Raw genomic sequence first — 15,117 nt, forward strand, 5'->3', positions numbered from 1 at the left:
CTATTTTAAAAAGTATTACAAATCAATGAAAACAAACAGATGATCCAATGAAATTATGGGCAAATGACTTGAAGAAAACATCACAAAAGAGAATATCTGAATGGCCAATAGATACATCAAAAAGTGCTTAAACATCATTAGTCATCCATGAAATGCAAATTAAAACCCAATGCGATATTACTACATACTCAACAGAAGGTCTAAAATTAGAATGATAACACCAACTACTAAGTAAGGATACAGAGCAACGAACACTCTCATAAACTACTGTCAGGGAGTAAATTCGTACAACCACTTTAGAAAGTTATTTGACAATGTTTATTAAAGCTGAACATACACAAACCCAATCTACCAGAAATTCCACTCTAAAGTACGAACCCCATAGAAACATACATACACATACATATATGCATCAAAACATATGTACATAACAGGACTACATATAACAGTGAAAACTGGAAATGATACCAACACCCATCAACAGGGTAATGAATTCATAAGTTGTGTTATATTCATAGAGTAGAACACTGTACAGAAATGAGGATTAACAAACTGTATGCAGCAACACGTATGAATCTCAGAATTACAGCGTTGAGCAAAAGAAGTCAAAGATGAGAATGCATTGTATGATTCCATTTATATAGGGTTGAGAAGAAGCAAAACTGAACTTTGCTGTTACAAATCAGGATTGTGCTTGCTGTAGATGTGAGTAGTAACTGGAGGGAGAAAAAGGGCCTGTGGAAACTGTGGTCATGTTCTATGTCTTTGTTTAGAGGATGTGTTCTTGCTATATCCTGAATGTGTCCCTCCAAAATGTGTGTGTTGGAAACTTCATCCCCAATGCCACAGTGTTGGGAGGTGGGACCTAATTGGAGGTGTTTAGGTCATGAAGGCTTGTGAATGAATTAATGACGCTATAAAAAGGGCTCGTGGGCGTGGGTTCACCCCCTTCCACCATCTGCTGTGTGAGGATGCAGCAAGAAGGTTCTCATCAGATTCTGATGCCTTGATCTTGGACTTCCCAGCCTCCAGAACTGTGAAAAGTAAATCTCTCTTCTTTGTAAACGACCCAGTCTCAGGTGTTCTGTTATAGCAGCACAAAATAAACTAAGAGAGTTCTGTTTGTAAAAGAGAGTGTACACGGAGCTGTACACTTATGATTGTGCATTTTTCTGGAAGTGTATTGTATTCAATAAAACAAGGCAAATGAAAGCCCAAAAAAGTGTGTGAGCATGGAGAGGTGTTTCTGAGTGTAAGGGGATGTCTGAGAGCTGAGTGGAGGGCATGTGCAGTCCCAGCTCCACTTTAAGCCCAGGGCCTCAGCAGGAAGTATTGCACAGGGTGCCTTCCTCCTGGACTGTCTGAGAGCTCCAGCCCTCCTGCAATTTGGGGATCCTTGAGGGCCCATGGCATTTTCTTTTCGAATAGGCTGTCAGGCCATGTATATTCTCCACGTTGTTTGAAAAGAAACTTCCACAGCATCAGATACACTGGGATTCTGACCCTGAGTCTTCTGGCCGGCATCTGTTCTGATTAGGATACTCACCCTCCTACACGATATCACTGGTGTGGTGTTTCTCCCTCTTCTCCTAACCTCAAAAGGCCTGAGCCCCTGACTGGCCAGTGTGGACTGGAGGAAAGACCCCAGGCTGCAGGGAAATGAGATCAGTGGATTACCAGAGTCCAGGGGGGAGGGACTCAGGCAGGAATGATTGTGACCAGCCAATGGGGTAGAACCCAAAGTATGAAGTTGATTCCTTGTGGAGAGACGAATCCAGGGGTGTGCAGCAACACTGTGTAGGATGTTTGCAACCCACAGCTTCAGTGGCAGCATCCTTGCAGGTCATTTGTGAATTGCGTAACACGAAATGAATCATGCTCCTGTGAAGACGTATGCTTTTCATTTAAGATATTAAACAGTAGTTCCTGTAACACAGAGATAATCCTGTACATATATGAATGCATTGGATAAAGTACTACTTACAAGAACTCCAGTAGGATTGATATCCACACTGCATAGGTATGTAAAACATGAGTTGCCCAATTCCCCCAACAGGCAGAAAACAGACTCCTTGGCTCAGCCCCATGAGTCTGCACCACAGGAACCCTACGTAGAATCAGAGTTGGAAAAGCCCGTTGCAGGTCACCTGGTCCAGCCTCTCCCAGGCAGAGGGCTCAGTCCCTGATTCCTGTCCTCAGGGAGCAAGGAAAGCAGGGAAAACCATCTACTCACTTCTCCCAGCGCAACTCCTATGTGAAAGGGAAATAGCAGTGGACAACCTGGAGCTTTCCAGAAGCAACACTGTGAAATAAACTAACACAGTTTCTGGATCTGTGTGGCTACAGCACTGATGAGGTTAAATGCTAACAAGACGCCTTGTCTGGAACCAAAGGGTGAGCATAGCTTTAGGTATCTGGATATTATTGTTTCGCATCGCCATTTAAAAGATAATAAAGTGGTATTGTTTCCTCTTTACCCTGAAACCCCAGAAGGAACAAAAATTCCCCTTTCTGTTACATACAAGATTCATAAGAGTTTTGTTTTGAATGTTGGATTCCTTTGGGGGAAGGGGGAACATAAATACTTGGTGTTTGATGTGTGTGTGTGTGTGCGTGCGTGTATGCGCGTGTGTGTGTGCACGTGCGCGCGTGTGTGTGTGTACAGAAAGAGGTTGCTTTCTCCCTCTCACCTCCCTGCATTACAAGTCTTTACCTCTTGCTCTGAACTTGTAACTTTCCACATTGTGCCAGGGGGCAGGCAGTTTCTAGGTTGTCGGTTTTCCAAGGTCATCCTTTGAGATTAGCGTTCTGTGGGTTGCATCTGTAATAAGTCAGACAAGGGTTTCTTCAGCTGACTTAGTAGGCTCTTCCCTTCTGATCTGAAACTGCTTAGGAAGTCTCAGCACAGCCCGTAGACTGTTTCGTTGCTATAAATTCCTAAAAGAAAACAAAAGCAGAGTTTCATCATTTTTGGTGCCCACTCCTCATCTGTCTCCTCCCTCCGTGTCCTTTGGTGACTGTGAAAGGATGTGACAGTGTCTGGTGGAGTTGGAGAGAGAAACAGTGGCCTGTGGGTTGGAGCTCAGAGAAAGAGGTTATCCTAGGATGAAATATCAAACCATATCACATTGATTTTCCCTTTGGGTGGCCTGGATATCACATCCTTCCATTTCCCTCTAGTCCCTGCCCGCCATCGACAGGGAAGCATTAACGGGGAATAATCAATGATGCTGTGTCCTGAAAATAAGAGGCTTGTCATGTCTCTCCATTTGGTGGAATGGATGTGGGACCAGGGGTCATGTGGCCGCTTCCATCTGTCTCCTGACAGAGGCACTGACTCAGACATGCTTTCCATCCACAGGGCTGCAGCCCACAGCCAGGTGACTGCAAGCTCTCCATGGGCATCAAGAAAAACAAGACTTCAATTTCTTTGAACCCCTGTGTCAGGAGCTAGGCTGACTATGAAATATGGCAGCTTAGGAGTGGCGTGAGTGAACTTTAATTTCTGAGTTTTGTAAAGGATTGATATTCCCTCATATGCTACATGCTGCTCTTGCTGTCAAACCAGGCCATGCATTCACTGTTTCATGATAGAATAAGAAATTCAGAATTGACAGGGACTAAACTCTGTGGCCCAGTCCCATTCCTCATCTGATATGTGAGTTCACTATAACTTTGCAGGTAAACCCAATGATTGTCTGAACATCACTGCTGGCTCCTATAATTGCTCATGTTTGTCAGAAAGCTCAACTCTTAGAAAGTGTTTTCTTGTACTTTACCAAAATCTATTTTCTGGTGTTTTTCTTGCATTAGTCCCTCCACATGTTAATATGGGCCCTGGAAGCAGAGGCTCGTTCTCCCGAGAAGCTGCCCTCTATGCTATGGGCCCTGCATAAGTGTCAATAAGGTGGCTCACTTGCCGTATTTCCAGCAATAACCCTGATTTTCTTTGGAGAATCTGCCCTCCTCCACTCTCATGTCATGAAGTTTAATGACATCTCTCTCCCTCCTTTCTCCAAGCTCGATGGGTAGGCATAATTTCTAAAGCTATGCAGTGGGACTCACTGTCCTGAACTTTCAATCTTGATTAGGTGGTAGAAGGACAGCCCCCCTGCCCTGAGACAACACTCGGAGGCCTGTATTCCAGCGAGAGCGCCCTGACAAGACAGTTCTGGCCACCCTTGCCTGGCTCCTTCACCTTCCCGTCAGTTTCGTGAGTTCTCCAGCCTTTTCCCAGGTAAGTCCAGTTTCCCTTCAATGTATGAGAGTTATAGTCTATTGCCTATAGCAATATCATTCTCAATATAAAACAAAGTGCAGGTTTCAATAGTAACCAGGCTCTGAGGCTGGTCTGCCTTGACTCACGTTAGCCTCACTGACACAGCTCTCTGGGTTTCCTGGTGGGCACCTCATTCTTCCACCATCCATTAAGGGACAGCCTAGCCTTGGGCCTGACACAGAAGGGGAGTAAGAAGCCCTTTGCTGAAACACAGATGGACCACATCCAAGAGTCTAATATGGCAAAGACAGAAGTGATGTCAATTGGATGTAGCATGTGTGTGTTGTAAATGAACCCATGCAGCATCACCGTGATCACCATTTTGTTTTCTAGGTGCTCAGAAGTTATTTAGGATCTGAGACTCTTGCTTGGGGGTGATGAGTAGCTCCTGTATTTGCAGAATGAATTCTCGGTGGGACCTTTGGTGAGTCTAACTTGGGCCTCAGCTTCCTCAACTGTAGAATAGATGGAATAATTTTATCCATCCCACTGACCATACCTGCAAGCCTCTGGGTGGGGCCTTACTTGTGGTCACATTGATCCTCTCATTTGGCCCAACCGTACTTGTTTGTTGGGAAGAACAAACAAGAATTTGTGTAAAAATACTTAATAAAATGCAATGCATTATGTCTAGGATGTAGTTTGTTATAAGAGCACCAGTCCTCATCTTCTAAAATCTTCTGTTCTCTTGGTTGCCTCCAAGATCATTGCCAGTTTACCAGTGCCATTTGCAAGGGTTATCAACATCTGGAAAGCAATTCTTTGAAGTAATCAACTTTAATTCATTAGCGTGGCTAGAGAACAGGTGCACTTTTTATCATCTCTGCACTTGGAGCTTTAATTCCCTCTTACCAACATTTGTATTACCCATTTCATGGTAAAAGACTTTATTTGACAGAAGCGACAAGTAAATTAGGGATGGAGGGCTTCTGCCTTCTTTCTGATAATCATTACTGATCCTAAATAGTGGCCTGTGCCATGTTTTTTTATACTTGCCCTAAACTTAACTTTAAAAAGCAGGAGCCATTTGTGATGCCCTGGGCTCTTTTTGCAAGTCTCAACTCATTGCTGGCTTCAGCCTTCTGACACTCTTTAACCAAAAGTCAGCTTATTTATTCATTCACATTCCATTCTGCCAATAACAGAAGCCCATGAGAATAGAGGCAATATTTAGGAAAGTGTTTTGTGCATAGTATCAACTCAAGACCCCCTTGCCTCCCTCAAGGAACGAAGCCCCCACTGTTGGTACTGACCGGGGAGTGATTCAAAGGGTTTGCCAGGCTGAAGCCCCTGTTATAGACTCACATCATCCGTCATCACGACCGTCTCTTTCCTAGTGCTGCCTGTCGCCCTGCTCAGGGCTTCATGTGACCTTCTCTGTAGGTCCTCACTTTGTTTCTTCTTCCCATCCTTTATATTTGTCCTTCCCCCTTTTTAGTGGTGCCCATCAGAGTTCATTCTGCAGCTGCCTAGATTTCCTTATATTCCATCTCTCTTTCTTTCCTTTTGGTGACATTTTTAGTGACAGAGCCAGATTTGAGGTTTTGAGGAATTTCTAGTCCTGAACCATCTTCCTTTATGCTATGGAATCACCCCTAGTATGGCTAAAATTAGAAACTAAACACATACACACACACACACACACACACATACACACACACACACTCTTCTGGTTATCAAACTAAGCTACACATATTAGCGTATTGTAGACCATTTGAAAAATATACAGAAGTAGAAAATGCAAAAATAAAATCATATAATATTACCACTCCCAAACAGCTACTCATTGGCATTTTGTTATAATTTCTGTGGATGTTATTCTACATGTATTTTGAATTCTACATGTATATAGTAATTATACTATGCCTCCAACATTTTGTGTTTGATGTGTTACATAGCCATCCTCCCATATAAATATATATATATAACAGGGTCTCACTTTGTCACCAGGATAGAGTGCAGTGGGGCAAACACATCTCACTGCAGCCTCACTGCAGCCTCACTGCAGGCTCAAGCAATCTTCCTGCTTCAGCCCCCCAAGTAGCTGGGACTATAGGTGTGCGCCACCACGCCCAGCTAATTTTTGTATTTTTTGTAGCAACAGGGTCTCACCATGTTGCCTAGGCTGGTGTTGAACTCTTGAGCTCAAGCGATCCTCCTTCCTCGGCCTCCCAAAATGCTGAGATTACAGGCGTGAGACGCTGCACCAGGCTTTCATGTTAATATATATTTTTATAGGTTCTATATTTAATGGCTGTATCAAACACACAGTGTTCCTCTTATTGAACATTACAGTTGTTCCCAGGCTTTTTTTTCTTGAGACAGAGTCTCACTCTGTCTTCCAGGCTGGAGCGCAATGGCGCCATCTCGGCTCACTGCAACCTCTGCCTCCTGGGTTCAAGCGATTCTCCTGCCTCAGCCTCCTGAGTAGTTTGGATTACAGTTGCCCGCCACTGCCCCCGGCCCTTTTTTCTTTTATAAATAACTCTGTTCGAGGTTAGCGGGAGCACAATGCACAAGACCACCCTCACTTGTGACACCAATTGTAAGTCCGGGGGCGTTCCAAAAACCATTCTGGGGTTTGATAATTCACTAGAAAGACTCGCAGAACTCACTGATAGCTGTTAGACTCACGGTTATGGGTTATTACAGCTAAAGGGCACAAATTAAAACCAGCCAAGGAAAGAGATGCAATTGGCAGAGTCCAGGAAGGTTGCAGGCATGGAGTTTCCAGTTGTTCTTTACCCATGGAGTCCTGGGAAGTGTCCTTTTCCCAGCACTGATATGTAACAATGCACATGGAATATTGGCAACCAGGGAAGCTCACTCGAGCCTTGGCATCCTGAGTTTTTGTTGGGGCTCCATAGTTGACTGCCCGTGCAGCTGCTCTTTAGTCTTCAGCCCCTCCAGAGGTAAAATGGATACTGCATGGCCCAATGTCCCCATCATAAATCACTGTTAAACTGTCCAGTGGCCAAGGCCCCAGGCAAACAAAGGCACTCTTACCAGGCAGGACATCCCAAGGTCCAAAAGCTCACCTTCCTGCAGCAGAGAACAAAGGCCAGACTGCTTTTTGGGTAAGGCGGATTCTTTACTACACACCCTATGACAAATATCTTTGTGCAGAAGCATTTTCCATTTTGAGGGTCAATTCTTAGGGTAAATTATTGGGAGTGGAATTATTGGAGTGAAGGATATAAATATTTTAAAGATTGTTGATACATATTGCCAAAATGCTTCCCAAGACTAGACCAATTTGTTTTCCATTCCTCTCCACCCCCACGCAGCAGGTATCAGAGCATCTGTTTTATCACAGCCTCACGTGCAATGGGCATTGTCATTTTAAAAAAATTCTGGCAATTTGATAGATACAAAGTGGTGGTTTCAAATGATTGTCATTTGCCTTTCTGATTACAAATGAGGGAAAATACTTGCCCATCTTTAAAGGTTTTTCTTGTGGAGAATCTTGAACACCCATAAAAGTTGATAGAACGGTTTGATGAATTCCCACACGCCCATCATCCCAGCCCCACAACCATCAATCAACTCCTGGGAATTCTACCTCATCCATAGCCCCACCTTCTTCTCCCACTGTCATAGTGTTTTTGAAGAAAATCTCCTGGACACATAATTTTATCTTTAATATTTCAGTATGAATTTCTAAAAGATAAGGACTCTTCATTAAAGATTCACAAATGCAATGATCATACTTTAAAAATTAACGATAAGTCCTTAATGTCATCATATACCCAGTTAGTATTGAAATTTCCAATTGTTTCATAAATAATAGGGTTTTTTTACATTAAAAACAATTAGGGTCCAGGCCAGGTGTTGTGGCTCATCCCTGTAATCCCACCACTTTGGGAGCCCAAGGCAGGAGGATCACTTGAGGACAGGAGTTTGAGACTAGTCTAGGCAACATAGCAAGACCTTCTCTCTACAAAAATAAGAAAAAGGAAAAATTAGCCATGTGCAGTGGACACACCTGCAGTCCTAGATACTTAGGAGGCTGAGGCAGGAGGATCACTTGAGCCCAGGAGTTTGAGCCTGCAATGAGCTCTGATTGTGCCACTGCACTCCAACCTGGGCAACAGAGCAAGAACCTGTCTCTAAAAAAAAATAAATTAGGATCCAAATGAGGACCAGATACTGAGATTCATGGAGATTCATAGATATGTCTTTTAATGTAATATATGTCCTTTAATTCTTTAATCTATGGATTCTCTCTCTCTCTGTCTCTTTCTCTCCAGCTGCTTTCCTCTAAGACATGGCTTATTGTTCACTGTTGTATCTCTGGTGCCTAAAACAGCAGGTGTGGCAGACAGACTTTAAGGTGTCCCATGATTCCTACCTCTTGGGGTCTACAGCTTTGTGTAATCCCATCCCCTTGGCTGTGACTTGCCTCTAGCCAATAGGATGTGGCAAAGGTGATGAGATGTTATGCCCATGGTTATGTTATAGAAGAGTTTGTCTTGTTATCACTCTCTCTCTGTCCCTCTCCCTGTTACTGGCTTTGAAGGAACAAGCTTCCATGAAATAAATGGCCATATTGGAGAATCCCAAGTGGCAAGGAACTGTCAGCAGTCTCTAAGAGCTGAGGGTAGACTCCAGCAAGAAACTGAAACCCTCAGTCTGACAGCCACAAGGAAATAAATTCTGCCAACAACCTGAAGAAGCTTGGAGCAGATCTTTCCTCAGTTGAGCCTCTGATGAGACTGCAGCCCGAGCTGTCACCTGGATAGCAGCTGGTGAAACCCTTCAGCAGAGAAACCAGCCAACCTGTGTGTAAACTTCTGACCTGCAGAAACTATAGATAATGAGTGTGTGTTATTTAGAACTGCTAAGTTTGTGGTAGTTAAGCAGCATAGAAAATGAATACAGTAGGCCAGGAGTGGTGGCTCACACCTGTAATCCTAGCACTTTGGGAGGCCGAGGCCAGCAGATCACCTGAGGTCAGGAGTTTGAGACCAGCCTGGCCAACATGGAGAAACCCTGTCTCTACTAAAAATACAAAATTAGCAGGGTGTGGTGGTGCATGCCTGTAATCCCAGCTACTTGGGAGGCTGAGGCAGGAGAATTGCTTGAACCCAGGAGGCGGAGGTTGCGGTGAGCTGAGATCACGCCATTGCACTCCAGACTGGGCAACAAGAGCGAAACTCTGTCTCAAAAAAAAAAAAAAAAGAAAAGAAAAAAAGAAAATGAATACAGTAGACATTCACCAAACTATATTGAATTGAATGACTGATATGGTTTGGCTGTGTCCCCACCCAAATCTCACCTTGAATTGTAATACTTTCCACATGTTAAGGGTGGGGCAAGGTGGAGATAATTGAATCATGGGACAGTTTTCCCCATACTGTTCTTGTGGTAGGCTTAACTCGAATAAGTCTCATGAGATCTTATGGTTTTATAAATGGGAGTTCACCTGGACAAGCTCTCTTGCCTGCTGCCATGCAAGACACGCCTTTGCTTCTCCTTTACCTTCTGCCATGATTGTGAGGCTTCCCCAGCCATGTGGAACTATGAATCCATTAAAACTCTTTTTCTTTATACATTACCCAGTCTTGGGTATGTTTTTATTAGCAGTGTAAAAATGGACTAATACAATGACTAAATATGAAGGCTAGTTAAGACCTGATCAGACACTGTGCTTTTAGCTGAATGAGTCCTCCAGCCATTGACCAGATGGTTGAACTTCACTATCCATTGTTTCTGAGGTGGTTTTGTGACCCACATCAGCACTAATTGAGTTGGTCAGGCCCTTCTTCCAGCCAGGCTGATTGTGGCATTCTCTGACAGTTGCTTTACCCCCTCTCACCTTCCCCCATGATCTCCTTGCAGCCTGCCCACACTGGCCTTAGGGTGACTTTCTGGAGAGGCAAGCATCTTCATGTGAGACCTGCCAAAGGGTGTATACCTTCTCAAAAGACCCTGCAGTTTCTTCTCCAATGTGGACAACGCTGAGCATATGATCTTTCGGTGTCTATCTGCACTTTCTTTGACCTGTGAGTATTTCTGTTTATGGTGTAATTTACTTTCTCCTCTCCACATAGCTTCTCCAGTCTGATTTCTCAATGGTTGTAAATTGCTCCCAACAAAAAGCTTTAGAACACAAGCATTCAGTCTTGAGCTGAGCCTATGTGGTCACTGTGCAGATCCGTCCACCCTGGGACACTCCCTGGTGCCCTCCCACCGTGCAGGGACAGTTCTCCCTTTTTGTCTCCATGGCCCATGGCTTCACAAACCCTCTGTTCTCTCTCTAGTGTTCTCTCTGTCACCTCCCCTTTCCTAGCCTGGGTGTTTGAAAACAATCATTGTCAGAATATGACATTTAATCTGTTTTCAGTTTTTATTGTAAAAAGAGGAAGCGAAGACTAGCGGTAAGATGCAGATGACTAATGAAAGAATTCCTCACAGCTGTTCAGGGATATATATTTTTTTTCTGTAGTGGAGCGAGACTGATTCCCATCACAGCTCGGGGACTCGTTCCGTGAAGCCCCTCATCTGTCATGCTCTGGGGGTGAAGGGGGCAGTGGAGAAATGTCATTATGGATGTAACTGGACTCAGAAGTGACTGGTCAAGGTTGGCACTGCAGTCCTGATGGAGCGGCTTATGGAAGTTTTTCTGGGAGGCACTGCTGGCTGGTGGAAAGGGCAGCTCCAAACACCCCTGCTTGTGGTTGATTCCCAGGTTCCGTCCAATCAGACCACCTTAGAGCTGGAATAAGTCCCTCCAACATAGCTATCCAAGGAAAATACCCTTCTACCCATTCCAAACCAGACAGGATATCAAAACAAGTATTTTCTCAGGTTTTGCACCAGACCTGAACAGGTGCTCTAATCATCTGTGCTGATGCCACTGGCCCATCTCTCTGGGAACTCTGAGCAGAGTGGAACCAGGGTGGTCTGGATCTGTGCCTGGTGCATTACACCAACAGGGAGGAATGCTTGGATCCGTGGTGCCTGCATCAGGCTGGCCAATCCTGTGTGGATACTGATTAGTCTCAAAGGGAGAATGCTAAGGAAGACAGAGATCAGCCCATCTTATAAGACACAGATTCTACTGGGCGCTGTGGCTCACGTCTGTAATCCTAGCACTTTGGGAGGCCAAGGTGGGTGGATCACCTGAGGTCAGGAGTTTGAGGCCAGCCTGGCCAATGTGATGAAATCCTGTCTTTACTAAAAATACAAAAATTAGCCGGGTGTGGTAGTGGGCACCTGTAATCCCAGTTACTCAGGAGGCTGAAGCAGGGGAATCTCTTGAACCCGAGAGGCGGAGATTGCAGTGAGCTGAGATTGCACCGCTGCACTCCAGCCTGGGCAACAGATCAAAACTCCGTCTCGGAAAAAACAAACAAAAAAAACAAAAACAAAAACAGCAACAACAAAAAAAAACAAGAAAACACAGATTCCTTCTCCCTACTGCCTTTTCCTAACCCCAGGAAACAACTTGAGCAAAGAGCTTTTCAGTCACTAATAGCTGTCCTTCCCCTTTCTGCTCCTGCCTTCAGGCTTGTTCACTCACCCTCCACCAGAGGCAAAGAAGCTGCCCCACAGGCACTGCCTACAGCATCAGTGAGCCCCCTTGGGCTTCTCCACCCGACTGGACCCATGGCTGTCATGCCTTGACTGCCCTTCCTCCCAGGTTTCCAGTTTGCTTGGGGAAAGAGCCTTTCTCCGTATTTCCTTATTGCCAGCCTTATTCCTAAAAGGATTTGAAATGTCTGACAAAAGCACAAATGTGCAGCAAAGGAGGACACCCAGGCAGGGGAAATAAAGGCAGGAAATGTGAGGCAAAGCCACGTGAGGCTCTCATACAAAAGGCTGATTGATATTCACTTGCTAATTTGATTCTGCGTTTTCTTGAAAGAAGGAAACATAATCAACAATTCCCTTCACAGTGTCCATGAGATAAAAGCAAACGAGTTGTTTGGGAGAAAGTTCTGAAGTGCCAGATGCATCTCTGGTGGGATGCTTATTCTTTTAAGGATGTGAGCAACACCCTCAATCATGATGAGTTTTATGAGCCATACAATTATTAAAATTTTTTAACTTTCTTATTAAGATTCCTGTGAAGATCACTGGCATTTGAATTCTGATTGTCTTTAGAAAGACTTTGTGTCTTATGAAATCATGTTTGAAAACATGCTGTATTTTGTCCTTTTTCTTCCTCTTCCCTCTCCTATTTCTCTGCTCTGTCTCTCCCCTTTCCCATTCTCTTCCTCACCCTTCTTTCTTTTGTTTGAGACAGGGACTCGCTGTGTCACCCAGGCTGGAATGCAGTGGTGCTCACTGCAACCTCTACCTCCCAGGTTCAAGTGATCCTCCCTTCTCAGCCTCCCAAGTAGCTGGGACTGTAGGTGCATGCCTGGCTAATTTTTGTATTTTTTGTAAAGTTGGGGTTTCACCATGTTGCCCAGGCTGGTCTCGAACTCATGGGCTCAACGGATCTGCCTGCGTTGGCCTCCCAAAGGGCTGGGATTACAGGCATGAGCCACTGTGCCCAACCCTTACCCTTCTTGAAAGGACACTACACATTTTCCACTTTCAGGGGTCAGGGAGTTTGGGCTCTGGTACTTACTCTATGAACAGTTGTCTATGCCATTCATTGTGCTATGTGTGTCCTGTGTCCGGATCTGTCTGTGCGATTTCTGTGCTGGTGTGTTTATGCATGAACAAGAATAAGTGAAAGTATCCAGCCGAGCTACTTTACTGAGTTATGATTAAATTACATGCAATAAGCTGCGGGTAGGACTTTTTTTTAAAGCAGTGTTTCTCAAACTCAAGCATGTTTTAGAATCTCCTTAAAAGTTTGTTAAAACACAGATTGCTGGGCCTCACCCTAGAGCTGCTGATTTCATAGGTCCAGGTGGGACTGAGAATTTGCATTTCTAACAGGGTTCTAGGTGGTGTGCTGCTGTTGGTCTCGGTATCGCTGTTGCTGTCAGTCTCGGTATCATGGAGAACCACTGTTCTAAAGAAACTTCCTTTCCTTTCCCTTAAACCATCCTAGGTTGGACAACCAGTTGTGGTCCATTTGGGAGCTCCCATCTCATTAAAAAATGAGAACATCCTGAGCCAGACAAAGATGCTCTTTGTACTTTTAGTTTCATTCTGAACCCAAGCCAGAAATCTACCTAAGCAACTCACGTGGGAGTCATGAGGAAGCAAATATTTAGACTTTACGAGCATGCGCATTCTATACTGACCAGTGTTGAATTTTTCCACGATTTTCATTTGGGCAAAGTACTATGTGTTACAATCAACCAGGTGGTACTTCTCAGATGCCTGATAATGTTCTGAAAATTAGAGAGATAAACATTATCCTGTGTGACAAATATAGGTATGTCAGTACAGGCTGGCTGAAGATGTGGTTTGCTGGGTGAAAGCTCCTTTCCCAACTCTTTCACCTGAAACTAAAAGTTCTTGCTAGTGAGCATCCATTTTGGCCAGAGTGTGGCTACTTCACCAACCCAAAAGGGTTTAGGGAGGACAGGGAACAAGATTTCATAGCTGCATAATACCAGGCATTCCCAGAAGTGCTTTGCCACCTTTGCTGGTATGTCTTCTGTGGCTTTACATGTGCCAGGTAAGCTGACAGCAGAAAATCAGTATCCACCTGTTGTGGTTTTAAAATATGTTCACATATACAGTTGAAAGCATTCCCTCTGAGAACTGGAACAAGACAAGGATGCCCGCTTTCACCACTTCTATTCAACATAGTGCTGGAAGTCCTAGCCAGAGCAATCAGACAAGAGAAAGAAATAAAGGGCATCCAAATTGGAAAACAGGAAGTCAAACTGTTGCTGTCGGCCAATGATGTGATCATATACCTAGAAAACCCTAAAGAGTCATCCAAAAAGCTCTTAGATCTGATAAATGAATTCAGTGAAGTCTCAGGATACAAAATCAATGTACACAAATCAGTAGCACTGCTATACACCAACAATGACCAAGCTGAGAATCAAATTAAGAACTCAATCTCTTTTATGACAGCTGCAAAAAATTAAAATACTTAGGAATATATATATTTTTTAATTTTTAATATATATTGTGCCACTGCACTCCAGCCTGAGTGAGAGAACGAGACTCTGTTGAGACACTGCTGGAGTGCAGTGGCACAATCTCGGCTCACTGCAACCTCCACCTCCTGGATTCAAGTGATTTTCATGCCTCAGCCTCCCGAGTAGCTGAACTACAGGCATGTGCCACCACACCTGGCTAATTTTTGTATTTTTAGTAGAGACCAGGTTTCACCATGTTGCCCAGGCTGGTCTCAAACTCCTGACCTCAAGTGATCTGCCTGCCTCAGCCTCCCAAAGTGTTGGGATTATAGGCGTGAGCCACCGTGCCCAGCCCCTGACTTAGGAATATACTTAACCAAGGAGGTGAAAGATCTCTACAAGGAAAACTATGACACACTGAAATCATAGATGATATAAACAAATGGAAACACATCCCATGCTCATGGATGAGAAGAATCAATATTGTGAAAATGACTACACTGCCCAAAGCAATCTATGGATTCGATACAGTTCTCATCAAAATAATATCATTCTTCACAGAACTAGATAAAACAATTCTAAAATTCATATGGAACAAAAATGATCCTGCATAGCCAAAGTAATACTAAGCAAAAAGAACAAATCTGGAGGCAACATACTACCTGATCTCAAATTACACTACAAGGCTATAGTTACCAAAACAGCATGATACTGGTATAAAAATAGGCATATAGACCAATGGAACAGAATAGAGAGCCGAGAAATAAAGCCAAATACTTATATCCAACGGATCTTTGACAAAGCATACAAAAACATAAATTGGGGAAAGGACAC

The 15,117-nt window shown here is 44.0% G+C and overlaps 1 protein-coding gene across 2 annotated transcripts in view; it reads left to right on the forward strand.

Moving 5' to 3' along the window:
* GPATCH2L (G-patch domain containing 2 like) overlaps nucleotides 1-13,689 on the forward strand; it is an 86,896-nt gene extending 73,207 nt beyond the window's left edge. Inside the window, exons 10-13 of one of the 2 annotated variants that reach the window (XR_010109825.1) lie at nucleotides 4,092-4,237; nucleotides 4,613-4,703; nucleotides 8,799-9,060; nucleotides 10,121-13,689. The gene's annotated coding sequence lies outside the window, so the exon portion shown is untranslated. Of the gene's footprint in view, nucleotides 1-4,091; nucleotides 4,238-4,612; nucleotides 6,055-8,798; nucleotides 9,061-10,120 lie in introns of those variants that run through there. The other variant, XR_010109826.1, reaches the window with a different exon arrangement.
* The last annotated feature ends 1,428 nt before the right edge of the window (nucleotides 13,690-15,117 follow it).

Source organism: Pan paniscus, chromosome 15 (assembly GCF_029289425.2).
Source record: "Pan paniscus chromosome 15, NHGRI_mPanPan1-v2.0_pri, whole genome shotgun sequence".
NCBI lineage: Eukaryota > Metazoa > Chordata > Mammalia > Primates > Hominidae > Pan > Pan paniscus.